The sequence below is a fragment of the Alexandromys fortis genome, unplaced genomic scaffold, assembly GCF_014885135.2.
Source record: "Alexandromys fortis isolate MF-2015 unplaced genomic scaffold, M_Fortis_MF-2015_v1.1 scaffold_131, whole genome shotgun sequence".
Lineage (NCBI taxonomy): Eukaryota > Metazoa > Chordata > Mammalia > Rodentia > Cricetidae > Alexandromys > Alexandromys fortis.
In genome coordinates this window covers 589,781-605,182 of record NW_026068023.1, presented here as the reverse complement: position 1 = coordinate 605,182, position 15,402 = coordinate 589,781, and positions in this window count along the sequence as shown.

Genomic DNA, 15,402 nt, shown 5'->3' with positions numbered 1-15,402 from the left:
CTTTCACTGTCATGTAAACATAATATTAGAAGCTCAGATCCATGAGTGAGAGGGAGTGTATGGGTTTTGTATTTCTGAACCTGGATACTTAACTTAATATCATATATATTTCAGTTCCAACTGATTTTTCAAAATAGTTCTTTAATGGCTAAATAAAATTGCATTGTGCATACGTACCATATTTTATTTTTGATTAATCTATCCACAGACATGTAGGCATATTCCATTTCCCTACTGCACACACACAGATGTGCAGTATCACTGTGGTAGGTCCTTTGAGTGTACTCCTAGGAATGGTAGAAGTGGTCAAGTTGGCCATATCTCATCTCCTTTTTGAATTTCTTAGGATCCTCTGCACAGATTTCCAGAGTGGCTGCACTAGTTTACACTGCAATTGCGAATAAAATTCCTTTTCCCCTCTGCACATCCTCACCAGCATTTATTCTCATCAGTTTTCTAGGTGATAGCAATTCCTACATAGGGTGAGTTGGAATCTCAAAGCTGTTTAAATTTGCATTTCTGTGATTGCAAAATATGCTAAACACTTAAAAAAAACATTTTTATTTCTATAGAGTGTATGAGTTACTTGCCAAGGTAGCAGTCAGAGGGCAACTTGTAGGAGTCAGTTTCTCCCCACCATGGAGGTCCTAGGAATTGAGCTCAGTTTGTCAGGCTAGTCAGCAAACACCTTTATCCACCAAGCCATGCTGTAGTCTACATAGCGACCACGGTTTATAGTTTGCCATTTTAATTTTGCCTTTTGAGAACTGTCGGTTCATTATCTTAATATCAAGTTTGTGGTTTGACTTCTTGTTTTTTCATTTCTTTTGGAGTTTTCTTTTATATCCTAGATTTTAATCCTCACTCAGACTTTGCTGGCAAGGATTTTCTTCCATTCTGTGGGCTACCCCTTCACTCAGTGAGCTGTTTGTTTCTAAGTTCAAGAGGTTAATTGTTGCTCTTATTTCCTGGACTTTTTAGAACGACTTTATCAATCCTAGTTTTTAGCATTTTTAAAATATCCTATGGTTTTAAAGTTTCATAAAATTATATGAAGTGTATTTTTCATTCCCATCCACTAAAACCTCCCTCCAAATCCTCCTATATCCCCCATCCCATCTTTCCAAAATTCATGTCTTCTTTTTCTCTATTATTATAAAAACCCCAAGTTCAATAAGTGCAGACTACAGGCACATGAATATGTGGTCATCCTCTGAGGCAAAGCCACCTACCAGCGGCCATTTCCCAAGAATGGCTCTTATTCATCCAGTATCTACCAGTTGTTAATAGTTCCTCCAGGAGGGGTGGAGCCTCAGGGACGCCTCCCCAGTCCAGGTAGGAATGTTAACTGGCTTGTTCCTGTAGAGATCCTCTGCAGGAAACTGCAGCTTCAATGAACGGATACATTCAAGCAGCCTTCCCATGTGCAGAAGTTGGCATGTCACAGCCCTACTACCATCCACCAGTTCTTCTGCATCTTCTGTGTCTTGGATGGTGGAAAGTTTACATAGATGACCTATCTACAGCTGAGCACTCAGCATTATTTGTACTCATGATTTTGACCGGTTAGGGGCCTCTATATTAACCATTACCCACTGCTGAAGAAAGCTTCTCCAACCAAAGTTGAGAGCAGCCCAAATCTATGGTTGTAAACAAATATTTAGCGAATAACAACAGTAGGTTCCTCCCTGGAACCTGTGATCTTCTGGTCTTGAAATCTTGATCAGGTTTACAGTACCACACATGAAATATATCCTATGGAATAAACCATATTTCCATCCAGAAAGTAGATAGTTATCTCAATAACCACCATCCCACCATAGAAAGGGTGAGAACATCTTTCCATTAGGGTCACTCTTCTAGGGTGTGAGATACAGTATGAGATTTTCTTACCCAGGAACTTACATAGCACCTTCTAGAACTATGGTAGCTAGTCAGCAAAGAAAGAGATTTTCTGGTTAGTGAAATGTGGATTTCTCTATCCTGTATCCAAAGTGAGAGGTTTCTTCAGTAATAGAATATCATCATCTAGTCACAGTAGGGAACCAAGAGCAATGGCCATGGCCTGTGTTGTTTTGGATGTCTCTGGGGCCTCCATGACCTATAACTCAAAGGGAGTTTTATTAATGTGTAAATTTATATCCCATAAAGTTTAATTTTAAAATATAAAATGTACAGGGAACATTTCATTAAATCTCATAGTGATACTGGTTTGCTTAATAACTTATACTGATTGCTTATTAATAATTTCTCGAGAACGATTTAAAGGCTTCTTTTGAAACATACTTTAGATTCTAAGAAGGGCTCAGTCATAGAGTGTTCTGGCAGGGATATACAAGAAATTTTTATATATGTTAAGAGAACAAACACACATAGATTTTGTAGACCACATAGTATCTCTGTAGAATATTCTTATTTGTTGAAACAGTTCTTTAAGTACATCAACAACTTTTTGATCATAAGTCACATTTTAAACCTAGAGCATGATATACCACAGGTTACTGCCTTTTACTGTAGCAGACCTTACTTTCATTCTCGACATCCAGAACTCTATGTCTATATCTATATCTATACACACACACACACACACACACATACACACACACAGTTTCTAAACACAATGAATCAAAAGCTTACATACAGATTTCTTGGAGGTGTTTACTAGAGGTCCTTATTAAAGATTCTTACACAGAGGCTCACAAACCTAGCAAGGCACCTGAGACCTAACACAATCCTGAGAACAGGTCCCTCTTAACCTTGCTTTCCCAGTCCTTATTAAATGACTTGCATTCTAAGTTTCCTAGCCCAAATGAGTGATATATGACAGAAAATAGCATGACATACAAAAAAGCAAGACATCATTAGCAAAAATCTGTGAAAACTTAAACAAACAAAAAATGTTTCCAGGGCACTCAAAATAATATAGCAAGACAAATTTCATATATGTATCTTACATCGTTCTTACTCCATGATTTCTCAGCCCTAGATATTCCAGTCACCTTCAAACAATTTGTTTCAGTCTACATAGAACCAGAGGTTAGGTATAGAGTAAAGTACCAGGGAGGAGGGTTGGATCACCCTAGGAAGGGGAAATAGACTAGATATTTATGGAAGGATTGGGGGCTGAAATAGGATGATTAAACAGGGACAATAAGGAAAGAGTGTCGACAGCTAAAATTAAGGGTCATTTGAGGGGCAGCATTGAAACAATATAATAGAACTTTTCTAATATATTATATTATATGTAACTAGACTAATATAAATTAGAAACACACATACATATGAAGGTGATCTAAATGAAATCACCAAATAATGGGTGGTACAGAGCTTTATCTGTCCATCTCTTGTCACCAAATAAAGTTTCCAGTACTGGGAATGACCAGTATTGGAAAGGCCATAGATTGTTTCTACAAACTGACCAAAAGGCCCCGCTTCTAAAGATAATACCCACACAACTCACTGAACAAGGAGCAGTGGGGCTCCTGTCTACCTAGAGCTTTCATGCACCCTCCTAACTAGTGTTAATGGTACTGGAAGGTACTCGGCACACCACCAAAGAAGAAAGGGAAAAAAACACCAAGCCGGCTGAAAACCCTTCAATCTACAATGGTGATTGCCTGAAAGATGCACTAGTGTAATACTGGCACAAAGATTGTTAGAGTAACAAGCTATATCTGATTTGATTTAAGGCACACTCTGATATAATACCCGTATGTGACACTGTTTGGATGGCCAAGAACCTGAGATGAAATAGGTCAAGTACCTAGGGGAAAACCAAGTGCTACTGTTCTACTAAAGGAACACAGCCATAAGATGACTCCTAAAAACATTCAGCTAGACCAGTTGTTCTTAACTTTGCTAATGCTGCCACCCTTTAATACAACTTCTCATGTTATGGTGACCCTCAACCCTAAGTATTTTCATTGCTAATTCATACCTGCAATTTTGCTGCTGTTATTGAAGATACTCTAATAGACCTGAGCTTGCTAAACATGGCTCTGATAGGCCTTGTTATTCTCCTATTCCTTCTTGCTTGTTAAAGGCAGTTTGATTATATTCCTAAAACTAGCCACAAAGGTCTATTCCCTTATCTGGCTCCTCCCTCCTCCTGAGGCTGACTACCAAGTTCTAGCTATCAAGTATTGAAGTCTAGCAATCAAAAACCCCCTTTTGGCTGCCTTAATTAATATTTCCAATCAAAATTAAACACCTCATTCTAACACAAGTTTTCCCCTTTTAAACCTTTATAAATCATGTTTGTCTTTGGCCACATCTGACTCATCCCTATCTAGAGGCAGTCCTTTGTCCCTCTGCGACAAATATCCTTCTCCCCTTCCCTTGTTCTCCTGCCCCTTCTCCATAGTCTTCTTTTTACTGTCTTTCCCCCCTTCCTTTGTGTCTCTGGGGCAAAAATCTCCTTTGTGCAGAGAACTTGATGTTGGGGTGTCTTGTGTTGATATCAGCCCTTTCTGTTGTGAATCATAATGTAAATATCTGTTTTTCCATGGTCTTAGGTAACCCCTGTGAAAGGATTGTTAGACCCCAAAGGGGTCACAATCCACAGATTGAGAAGCACTGCACTATACTCATAGATTAGTGTCTTGTTCAGCCATCATGAGAGAAACTTCTTCCTGAAGTAGATGGAAATAAATAGAGAGCCACAGCTGGAAAATATGCAGAGAGTTAAAAAACTCGGAACAGTCAGTTCTAAGTGGAATGACTTCTTTAATTCCCTTTACTCAGGGATTGGGGCACCCTGCAGAAGAGGAGGTAGAAAGATTGCAACAGCCAGAGGAGATGGCAGACACCACGGAAACAAGGCCTTGTAAACACAGCAGGACTCAGGCAAATATGAACTCCCAGAAACCATGGCAAGATGGACAAAGCCTATACAGGTCTGGGCCTGATGAAGCCCCAGGACTGAGAGGGGAAGTGGGCACAAGTTCACATCCCTAACCCAGAAGAAGCTAACTCCAATGTGTAACCAATTGCAAATGAAAAATTAGTTTCTCCAAATGGAGTCTCCCTGGGGTGGCAAACCACTCTTATGGGAGCCAGGACCAGCAGATGACCAACACAAAATGAAGTCAATGGCATTCTTGGAGGTTCTATGACTCATAATGTTTGTCAGTGATTTTTTTCTTATAATCTTTTCATATATATTATGGATTTTTGTTTTATATTTTCATGGGATTTCTATGTGTGCAAACAAGTGAATTTCTGCATCTATATATATTTCTTGAGCTTTGTCTTTTCTTTGTTTTTTTTTTCTTTTCTAGTTTGCATTTATTTATTTATTTTTAGATTCCTATTTGTAGGTAGGTAAGGAGGATCTGCAAGGTGTTAAGAGAATGGAAAAACATAATCAGAATATATTATATAAATATACTTTCAATAAGGATAATAATAATTTGCTTCTTAACTTTGTATTCAGATGCAGTTAGTAACAATCTTACTATCTAATGTAATTATCAGAAATTTCATAAAATATATGAGTCTCTTAGGTGAAGAAATATTTATAAATCGCAATTAGTTGAGTTGATTTTGGTCTACTGTTTTTGTATGTGTGGATAGTGGTGCTGAATAAAGTTTCCAAGTTATTAAACTAGTTTAAATTTTATTCTGTAGAAGAATACACTTATGTGAATTAATTCACAAAAGAAAACAACTCAAATTTTTGATTTACCTTTTTCTTACTTTGAGTTGTACACAGGTAGTTTTCCAATCACTGAGAGGTTGAATTGTTATTTATACCTTGGCATGAATTTGCTTAGATCATTGTTTATAAAAATATAAATGCAGTTATGATTGAGGCTTAAGGGGTTCTGAACTCTTTCTCAAAAGGAGCTTAAGTTTCTGCTTTAAACTGAGCTTTAATTTCTGGATGTTAGAGCTAAGAAAACCTGGCCTTATAAAGAACTCCCAGGTACTTTATACCCATACTCATTGTCTGTTGTGGGAGGCTACTTGCTTCCCAGCTGTCCAGACTCCTGAAATAACCACAAAGAAACTGTATTAATTAAATCACTGCTCAGACAATTATTATAGCATATTCCTAGCAAGCTCTTACATATTAAATTAAGCCATTTCTATTATTTTATATTTTTCCATGAGGCTCATAGCCTACTGGCAAGGTTCCAGCTGGTAGCTCACGTTTTTCACGTTTGGCAGCTACATGGCATTTTACTGACTCCACCTTCTTTCACCCAGCATTCAGCTTAGTTTTCCCTGCCTAGCTCCTCATCTTTTTTGCCCTATCACAGGCCAAGACAGTTCCTTTATTAACCAATGGTATTCACAGCATACAGAGGGGACTACCACATCAATTGTCCCTACTTTTAACCAAAGCAGCCTTTACATTTCCTTGTTACTTCTGTGTTTCCAAATTGGCTCGAGTATGATCTGTGCCCATGGCGTCAGACAGTCCTTCCCTGGCATTTCAGCTGGTCACTGAGTTTCTGTTTAGAGAGGATCTAGGACACAGTGCTCAATTCAATATAAGGTCAGGACACAAATGACTCAAATAATGGTTAATTTGGACTTTTTGAAGTAAAAGGAGAAAGATATCCCTCTTTACTGCCAATAGCTTCAATTTTCACAAAATTTTGATGATAATAACAATAATTAGGATAAAAGCAACAATCGCTTGCATTACAATTCAGTTTGTGTTTTCCTAGTAGTTTATGGAACAACCTCATTTGATTTGTCCACTGCATTACAGAGGGGGGGGGGACCGGAAGGAGAAAGGGAGAGACAGGAAGACAAGCATCAGTCCCACTCTGACCCGGAGAACTGTAAAGCAGAGACATTGAACATCTTTCTCAAGATTCTTCGTGATAGTAAGATGGTGTATCACGAGAAATGTACCTCTTCATTCTTTACTTAATTGTGCTTCACTCTGCTTGGCTGGATGAGATATATCTACTCATCTCCAGTTTGGAAAATAGAAAGCAAAGGTTCTTCTCCTGCCAAGCCACTTGTTACATCCTCTCCTCTCTCAGGCTTGCTGAGAAATCAACAGTTTGCTTGGGTGGCAGCTACCATTAAGTACACATATTTCGGAGATTCAATTCAGGCTCCATATCTTTTCTCGGTATGTATTTCTTCCCTGTGTGGGTCTATTACCCTTTAATATAGATTTAAGGGCATTACAGCTACATAAATGCTGGATTTAAGGGAAAGTAATAATGGAACTCTGTCATCATATATCTCAACACCACCCAAACACATCGATTTCTAGTCTGGAGAATATCAAGCAAACAAACTATGCATGCCTAACACTCTAGAAGGGAGGAAGACAGAAGTGACTGCTGCAGACGATGGGGACACACACTGAGTGTATGTTTACCTTTGTTTAAAATCTTCATAAGCATCCGGAAAAATCTTCACACCATATTCTCGTCTTTCCCAAGACATCTTTGCAGTGCAGCTGCTGGTGAACCAAGAAAGAGTCTGTTACACCTGGGAGAAAGGAACACACCGACGCCATGCTCCAAACAGCTCTCACCTTAGGTACTGTCCTAATCGCTGCATCCTGAGTTTTAAAAGAGTTTGAATTTGGTATTGTTTCCATGATTGGTCACAAGTTTTCATTTACCCCTAGTCTGATGAGATTGACATTATACAGCATATTTGGTAGGAATATCTAAATGTGAATTAAGCAAATATTCATGGAAGATGAAAAAGATCAAAATTTTTTGCTGGAATGAAAATAGCTATTCTTACATGGATTTGCCAACCAAAACATAGCTTGGGCTTAGGTGGTGGGGTGGTCAGAACACAAAAGGTAACTGTCATCTCCAAGGAAAGGAAATGACTAACAAAAATTCAAAATAAAGGAAAAGGGAAAATGGGTACAACCACAAAACTGTTTTGAACCGTGCTACATTCTGGCCTTTCATACCTTACGATGATTCTCATGCCTTAAGTTTTGTCCTGTAGTATGAGCATCCTTTCATCATCTAGTTCTCTCAAAAGCACCCTCTTGCAGCTATCAGCTGCAGTCTGATGGAAGCCTTTGAAAGGAGCTACTGTATCTGAAGTCCTAGGTTGTCTGGAAGAAGCCAAGGAACACTCCTTACACAAAGGTCTGCTGTGTCTATCTATGTCTTGGATCACAGAGATAAGCCTAAACCATATTTCTACATCTTATCCTTCTCATAGACAGAAACAGATCACTTATAGCAAGGGGGTAAGAGAGGTAGTATCGTCTGCCACCTGAAGTTTAACATACCCATCCCCTTCAGTTCAGATATAAACTGTTTTGATTACATCTTGAAGTTTTCCTAATGACTTTGTCTTATGACTTAGAAAAGGGGGTAAAAAATAAAACCCAACAAAACAAAACCACTCTGCTGAAACCTGAGCTGACTTGATGGAAAACAATCCTGATAGGTAACAGAAATGCTCAAAATAGAAGCAGCTAATTAGATTCCTTGTTAGATGGAAGCAGTGTCCCTAGATGCATGCAGAAACCCAGCTGATAAGAAACAATGAGACAAAAACACACAGCCATGAATGAACATGAAGTGTTTGCATTGCAAAACCTCCAACTGCACCATCATTGTTTACCATCCACTTTCCCAAAATAGGCCACAGGCTGTCAAGATTGGGGTCTTAATTACAGCAGGTTAATAAAAATGCAGGATACAGAACCCCAGAAATCAGAATCAGCAACATCTGGCCCCATCGCCCAAGCATGGTTAGTGGTCTGAAGTGTTTAGTGCTTGTCACTTGGTCTCCTCTGAGCCCAACTGCTCCAGAGAGCAATGCAATCTCAACAGGAGGGCTTGTAGTCTTCACAACCACATATGAGTAAAACCTTGTTTTGTGAATTAAAAGCCTTTTAAGAACCCCACTCCCAACCCCTCCATTTTGCCAAGATTGTTGACTACTCAGAAATCTATACTTGATGAAACAGAGCCTGGTGGAGAGGAAATAAAAGGTGGTTCTTAACAACCAGGGGCCAAACCAACTGTCATCCTTCAAGCCAGAATGTCTCCCTTAGTGAACTGTTCACTCCCATGTAGTTTTCTTTCTCCATGCGTAACAATGGCAGATGAATTATATACAAAATGTTGGCCATGTTTTTATTTTGTTTTGTTTGCTGCTGAGGTTTTTCTCATGATTGCTGCTTTGTTTTGAGACAAGGTACACTATGTAGAGCAGGATGACCTTGAACTTGTGACCATTCACCTGCCTCTGCCCCTGGAGTGTTAGGTTTACAATCATGTACTACTGTCTTAGAGTTTCTGTTGTTGTGAAGAGACACCACAAACATGGCAACTCTTTCCTTTTTTTTTGCTTTATTATTCTTTTTTATTTTTTAAAAAATTTTTAAAACAATCTTTTCTAATTTTACGTACCAATCCCAGTCCCCTCTCCCTCCCCTCCTCACCCTCCTGCCACAATCCACCCACCTCACCCCTATCCCCTCCTCAGAGGATAAGGTTTCCCATAGGGAGTCAACAAAGTCTGTCACATCACTTTGAGGCATAACCAAGGCCCTTTCCCCTATATCTAGGCTGAACAAGGTATCCCTCCAAAGAGAATGTGCTCCAAATAGCCAGTTCAAGCACTAGGGATAAATCCTGGTCCCACTGCCGGTGACCTTACAGACTGCCCCAGCCACACAACTGTCACTGACATTCAGAGGGCCTAGTTTGGTCCTATGCAGGTTTCCCCACTCTCAGTCTGGAGTTAGTACTCCCACTAGCTCAAGTCAGCTGTTTCTGTGAATATTCCCATCATAGTCTTGACCCCTTTGCTCATGTTATTATTCCCCCCTCTCTTCAACTGGACTCTGGGAACTCAGCCCATTGCTAGTTGTGGATCCTTGCATCTTCTTTCAACAGTTGCTGGAAGAAGTTTCTATGATGACAATTAAGGTAGTCATCAATCTGACTACATGGGAAGGCCAGTTTAGGTATTCCCTTCACTATTGCTTAGGGTCTTAGCTGGGGTCATTCTTGGGGATTCCTGGAAATTTCCCTAGTGCCAGGTTTCTTGATAGCCCCATAGTGGCTCTCTCAATCAAGATATCTCTTTCCTTGCTGTCACTCTCTGTCCTTCTACCATATTTACCATTCTGTTCCCTCATGTTCTTCTCCCTACTTCCCTTTTCCTCTGCCCCTCCCCTTCTGCTCCCTCCCAATTTTCTCAGGAGTTCTTGTCTATTTCCCCTTCCCAGGGGGATCCATATGTGTCTCTCCCTTAGGGTTCTTCTTGTTATCTAGCTTCTCTGGAGATAGTGGACTATAGGCTTGTCATCCTTTGCTTTACACCTAATGTCTAATTATGAATTAGTATATACCAGACCATAGCAACTCTTATAAAGAAAAATATTTAATTGGGACCAGTTTAGAGTTCAGAGGTTTAGTTTATTATCATCATTATAGGAAGCATGTCAATGTGAAAGCAGACAGAGTGCTGGAGAATTAGCTTAGTTTTACATTCTGATCAGCAGGTAGCAGGAAAAGAGAGTGGGACTGGCTTGAGAATCTGAAACCTCAGGACCTATCTCCCAGTGACACACTTTCTCCAACAAGGTCATACCTCCTAATATGGTCAGTCCCTATGTGCATTTTCATTCAAACCATTACAGTCATCAGAGTAGGCCATTTGTTTACAAAACATGAACTTTGTAAGACATACCAGTTGTGGTAATCAGTATTCTGATATTAGCCATCTGAACCTGGGTTTTGGAACCTTTTCATATAGCCAGTTGTATCTCAGTTCAAACGCAGCCTTGGGGGGATTTCAAAGACAGCAGATTTAACTACTTGCATTTTATTTGTGTATTTATCTTTACCAAAAACACAGTGAAGACAAACAAACAACAAACAAACAAAAATATTACTCACCAAGCCTTGTGCTATTCAAATCCTTTAGGGATTCTTCTTAAATTAGATTATCTAGCTAGCATATTGGAAATTGAAACAAAAAGATTTAAAGTTACTTATTCATACATATAAAAGGGCAATAAAATACTTATCAAATATTCATCTAAGTAATATCTTAAGAATTAAGCTACATTCATTTTTCTCTCAAAATCTATCCTTATATGAAATGAACCAGTAAATATCTCCTGAAAGAAAAAAAAAAAAAACATTCAACAGAGCTGAAATCAAACACACTTCATAATGTAGATTACCAAGAAATCTCATTCTATCTGGCACTTTGCACAGGGATTTATGCCACTCACAAAATGGGCTTCTATTGACTTCAGATTTATCATCAAAATGTTTAGGATTTCCTAAAATAAAGACGATAATAAACACAATGCCACTTACAAATCCCTGAAAACAGCACTCTATTTCCCAAATACCTCTACGTCCATCAGCTTCATCTACGGCTGTCACGCACAGCGACGGTGAAGCAATGCATTCTACATTACTCCCTACTTACCAAACACACATCCTTCCTTCCGCATGGCAAGTCAATGTGCACCTGACAGCCATACTTCCACTATGAATCATTTCTACCTGTTAAGAGTGTTATCGCAATAACTTATGACTGAGAAATAAAATGGCTTGACAAAAGAAATTATTTCTCACTTTTTCTATTTGTAGAAAGCATTTGTCTTGGGTTGTATTAGATTCTAGAGTCTAGAAGCAAGGTCTGAGGAGCATGTTCTGGTTTGAGATATTGACTTTGGGAATGAGGAAATCAAGTTAGTCACTGAGAATTAAGAAGAAAACCAATGGTGCTGACAGCTGCAGGCTAATCCTGAAGGACCCGAGAGTGCCAATGCCCCAACAGCATCCCAGTTGTCTCCTCCAGCCTGGGATGATTCAAAGTCCAGGGAGGCAAGCAAAGGGACAGCTTGGCTTCCTGTTTGGCAAAGGGCGTTTATGAGTCAGTCATCAGGAAAATGGATCCAGGGAGGTGGGGCACTGCCAGTATGCTATGAAGCCCTTCATAAGAACTAAGTTTTTCTAACTTAGTTAGAATCTTTATCCTCATTTAGATATGTGAAATATCAGACAAACAGCAATACATTTTGTGAGACACTTAATGTTAGTAGATATGATTTAAAATTACTTCAGAGATGCAGCAGTTTGGAATGCGGCTTCTTTTGGGTATCTTTACCCGCAAACTGTGTAGAAAGAAGTGGGGCAGGGGTAGGAATAAAGGGGAGAAGGAAGAGAAATGGAGGATGAAGAGAGTGAAGAGGAAGGCCCTGGGGAGAGAGGGGAATGAGGGAGAGGAGAAGGATGGAGCAGCAGCATACTGAACACATTTTACGTCACATCATCATACCCTGTTGATGGAAGCAGAACTTTATCAATGCTCTAAACACAACAGAACAACACCTACCCAAACTTCCCTATTCATATTTATGCCCCAACACAGAGCTTCTATTTATGGTTCTTTTTCTGGGGGAGGGGATATTCATGCAAATGTTCAGAGATATGCAACAAAGAATTATGCAGTTAATGTAAAACATAAACAAAACTCAAACTAATTAGCCCATGTTCGTCAGAGAAGACTGTTTATATTCTAAAGGGAAATGTACACCAAGAAACTTCATAACCTTTTTAAAGTAGTAACATCGATGAATACAATAATGTAGAAAGACTGCCAGGATTTATGTAAGAAGTAAAAATGATTTCAAAACCTTTGGTTTATAACACAGTATCCTGAGTAGTGTCGAATGTTAAGTGCAGTTGTATTATCTGGTGCAAGCATAAAAATACTAGCAAACCAATATGTGGTGACAATTCTTATCTCTGTGTGATGCTATACAGGATTTTTATGTTACTGTTTTATCTTTCTATGTCATTTATGCTTCGAGCATCATTCATGTGTTGCTTCTACATTGCATAAAAATAATAAATTTATTTTCTTAGATCCATGCTAAACCACAGTAGTGCACACTCTAGATGTACATCAGAGGGAACAAGGAAATTCATTAGCCCTGTGGAGAAAAACAGAGAGCTATTCAGCACAGAAATTATATATAATATTGTTCCCCCTATCTAGATCTGAATGCTGAGGAGTGAATCATTTGACATCTCCCCTTTCTGACTTTTTCTCTTATTTTTAAAACTATTCTATTACATTTTATCTATTCATTGTGCATGTGTGTACACACATGCCTGGCACATGTATTGAGGTCAGAGGTCAACATTGATATGTCATGTCTGTCCTTCCAGGGGTGTGAGTCTAACAGATTAGGCTGGGGTTATTAGATTTGTTGGCAAGTGTCCTTACCTTCTGAGCCATCCTGTTGCCCTTGTTTGGCCACTTTGCACCTCAACTTTTACATTACAGAGGAGACTATTATATTTTTAATTTTTAAATCAAAATCTGAAAGTCTGGCATCAATAACTTGGACTCTTCAAAACAATGTGGTTAGTTAAGGTAAATTAATATTTGGATGTGTTAGAAACTTGGAAGCAAGCATTTTCAGTGAATGGTGAAGATAATTTTTAAAAATTAAGCATTCTGGACAACTGTCTTCTGGTTTTGGAGAACACAGTACACACCCTGACGATCTGGTTTTTCACTGTCATTCTCTGACAACTGCTCTCTCATCTCTTATGATCAGAGAATGGCTCAACTGGGAGCCATACACATATGTGGCTACTATCTAATAGAGTTCCCAAAAGCACTTTAGGAACTATTAGAACCAGGAAAATGCACTGTCTGAAGATTAGCAATGTCCAAATGCAATGCTTCCATTTATATACCCCCTCTTGAGGCCCCGAAAGTATCAGGCATGCTCCTGAATTATGGCATTAGACACTGAAGAATGTTAAGACTTTTCTCTGTTTCCTAACATGTCAATTAGAAGCCCCAAATTGGCCTGTGAGGTGTAGAATCTGTCATATGTGTGTGTGCGTGTGTGTACACATATATATGTGTGTGTCAGTATACATATATATGTATGTATATGTATGTGTATATGCATGCACACACACACACACGCACACAGACACAGACACACACACAGACACACACACACAGACACACACACACACACACACACACACATATATATAGTTGCATTCTTAGCTCCTGGTCATGATATTGATAACCATGTAACAACTAGGAATGCATTGCGACATACCACTAGAGACCAGTAGTCACTAGGCCAATAAACATGCATGCAATGTCTTCTAAACAGGTAGTCACTACGTGCTGGAGGCTGCTGGTGAACAAGTCAGATGCATTTTTCTGTTCTCATGAGGCTTATAGTGATATCATTGCACAGAGCACCATGTAAGAAAATTCTAAGGCACTTAAGTAACATATTATGCATATTATATATGCATAATCCTGCCTCATCTAACAATGGGACAATAGTGGCCCCCTGAAATTATAAAAAAGTTGAAAACCTCCCACTGTCCTTTGATTTCATGGTCCAGGTACTATGCGGCACATTCGTGACATGTTGGTGGTGATGTTGGTGTAAACAAGTTGGTAGTTACATTTGTTCAAAGAATCAATAAAACATGTGCAAATATATTCAGCACATAATATCTAATGTTATATCTACATATTTATGTTATATTTATATAGAGGTATATATTATCCATAACTAGATGTACATAGAATGTATTTATAGATAGCTAAATATCTAATATATGTCAAACATATGCATTCTATGAAGTACAATTAATAAAACTCAGAGAGAAATTGGGGTTCAACCTGAAGGTCAGAAAAGCAAAACAGCCAGCCACTGGCTCTTACCTCTACCTCAGTCTGAAATGGTGATCCTGCTTCCAGGAATCTCAGAATGAGACTGAGACTGAGAGCTGTGTCCTCCCATTTTATAATCCTCTCTACGGCTGCGATTAAAGGCATGCACCACCTGGATTAAAACACTCATCGCCCAGTTTCTATGGCAACTAGTGTGGCTACTGGGATTAAAGGTATGTGTTACCATTGTCTTTACCTTACCATTGTAGGTAAGGCTGACCATTGGGATCTGTTTCACTCTGTTCTTCAGGCATTCTTTATTTATTAAAATACAAATGAAATGTCATGGCAATTCTATCTATACAATGACTATTTCCTGATGGAGAAAGATCAAGAATCTGGTAGTTGTCCAATTCCTGAGGCTAGATACCTCAGCTGGTCTTCAGTTTACATTGGAATTCTGAAGTAGTTCATTTTTTTTATTTTGTTTGTTTGCTTTATTGTGTTTTGTTTTGTTTGAGACAGGGTTTCTCTGTAGCTTTGGAGCCTGTCCTGGAACTTACTCTGTAGACCAGGCTGGCCCTGAACTTACAGCAATCCACCTGCCTCTGCCTCCCTAGTTCTGGAATTAAAAGCCCATGGAGGTAGGTTTTAACACCAGTGAAGAAATGCCTCAATAATAGGATAGATGAACTTGCCAGTGAGAGTGAGGAAAAGCAGGCAAAAAGCAAAAAGCCCCCTTCGTTCACGTGCCTT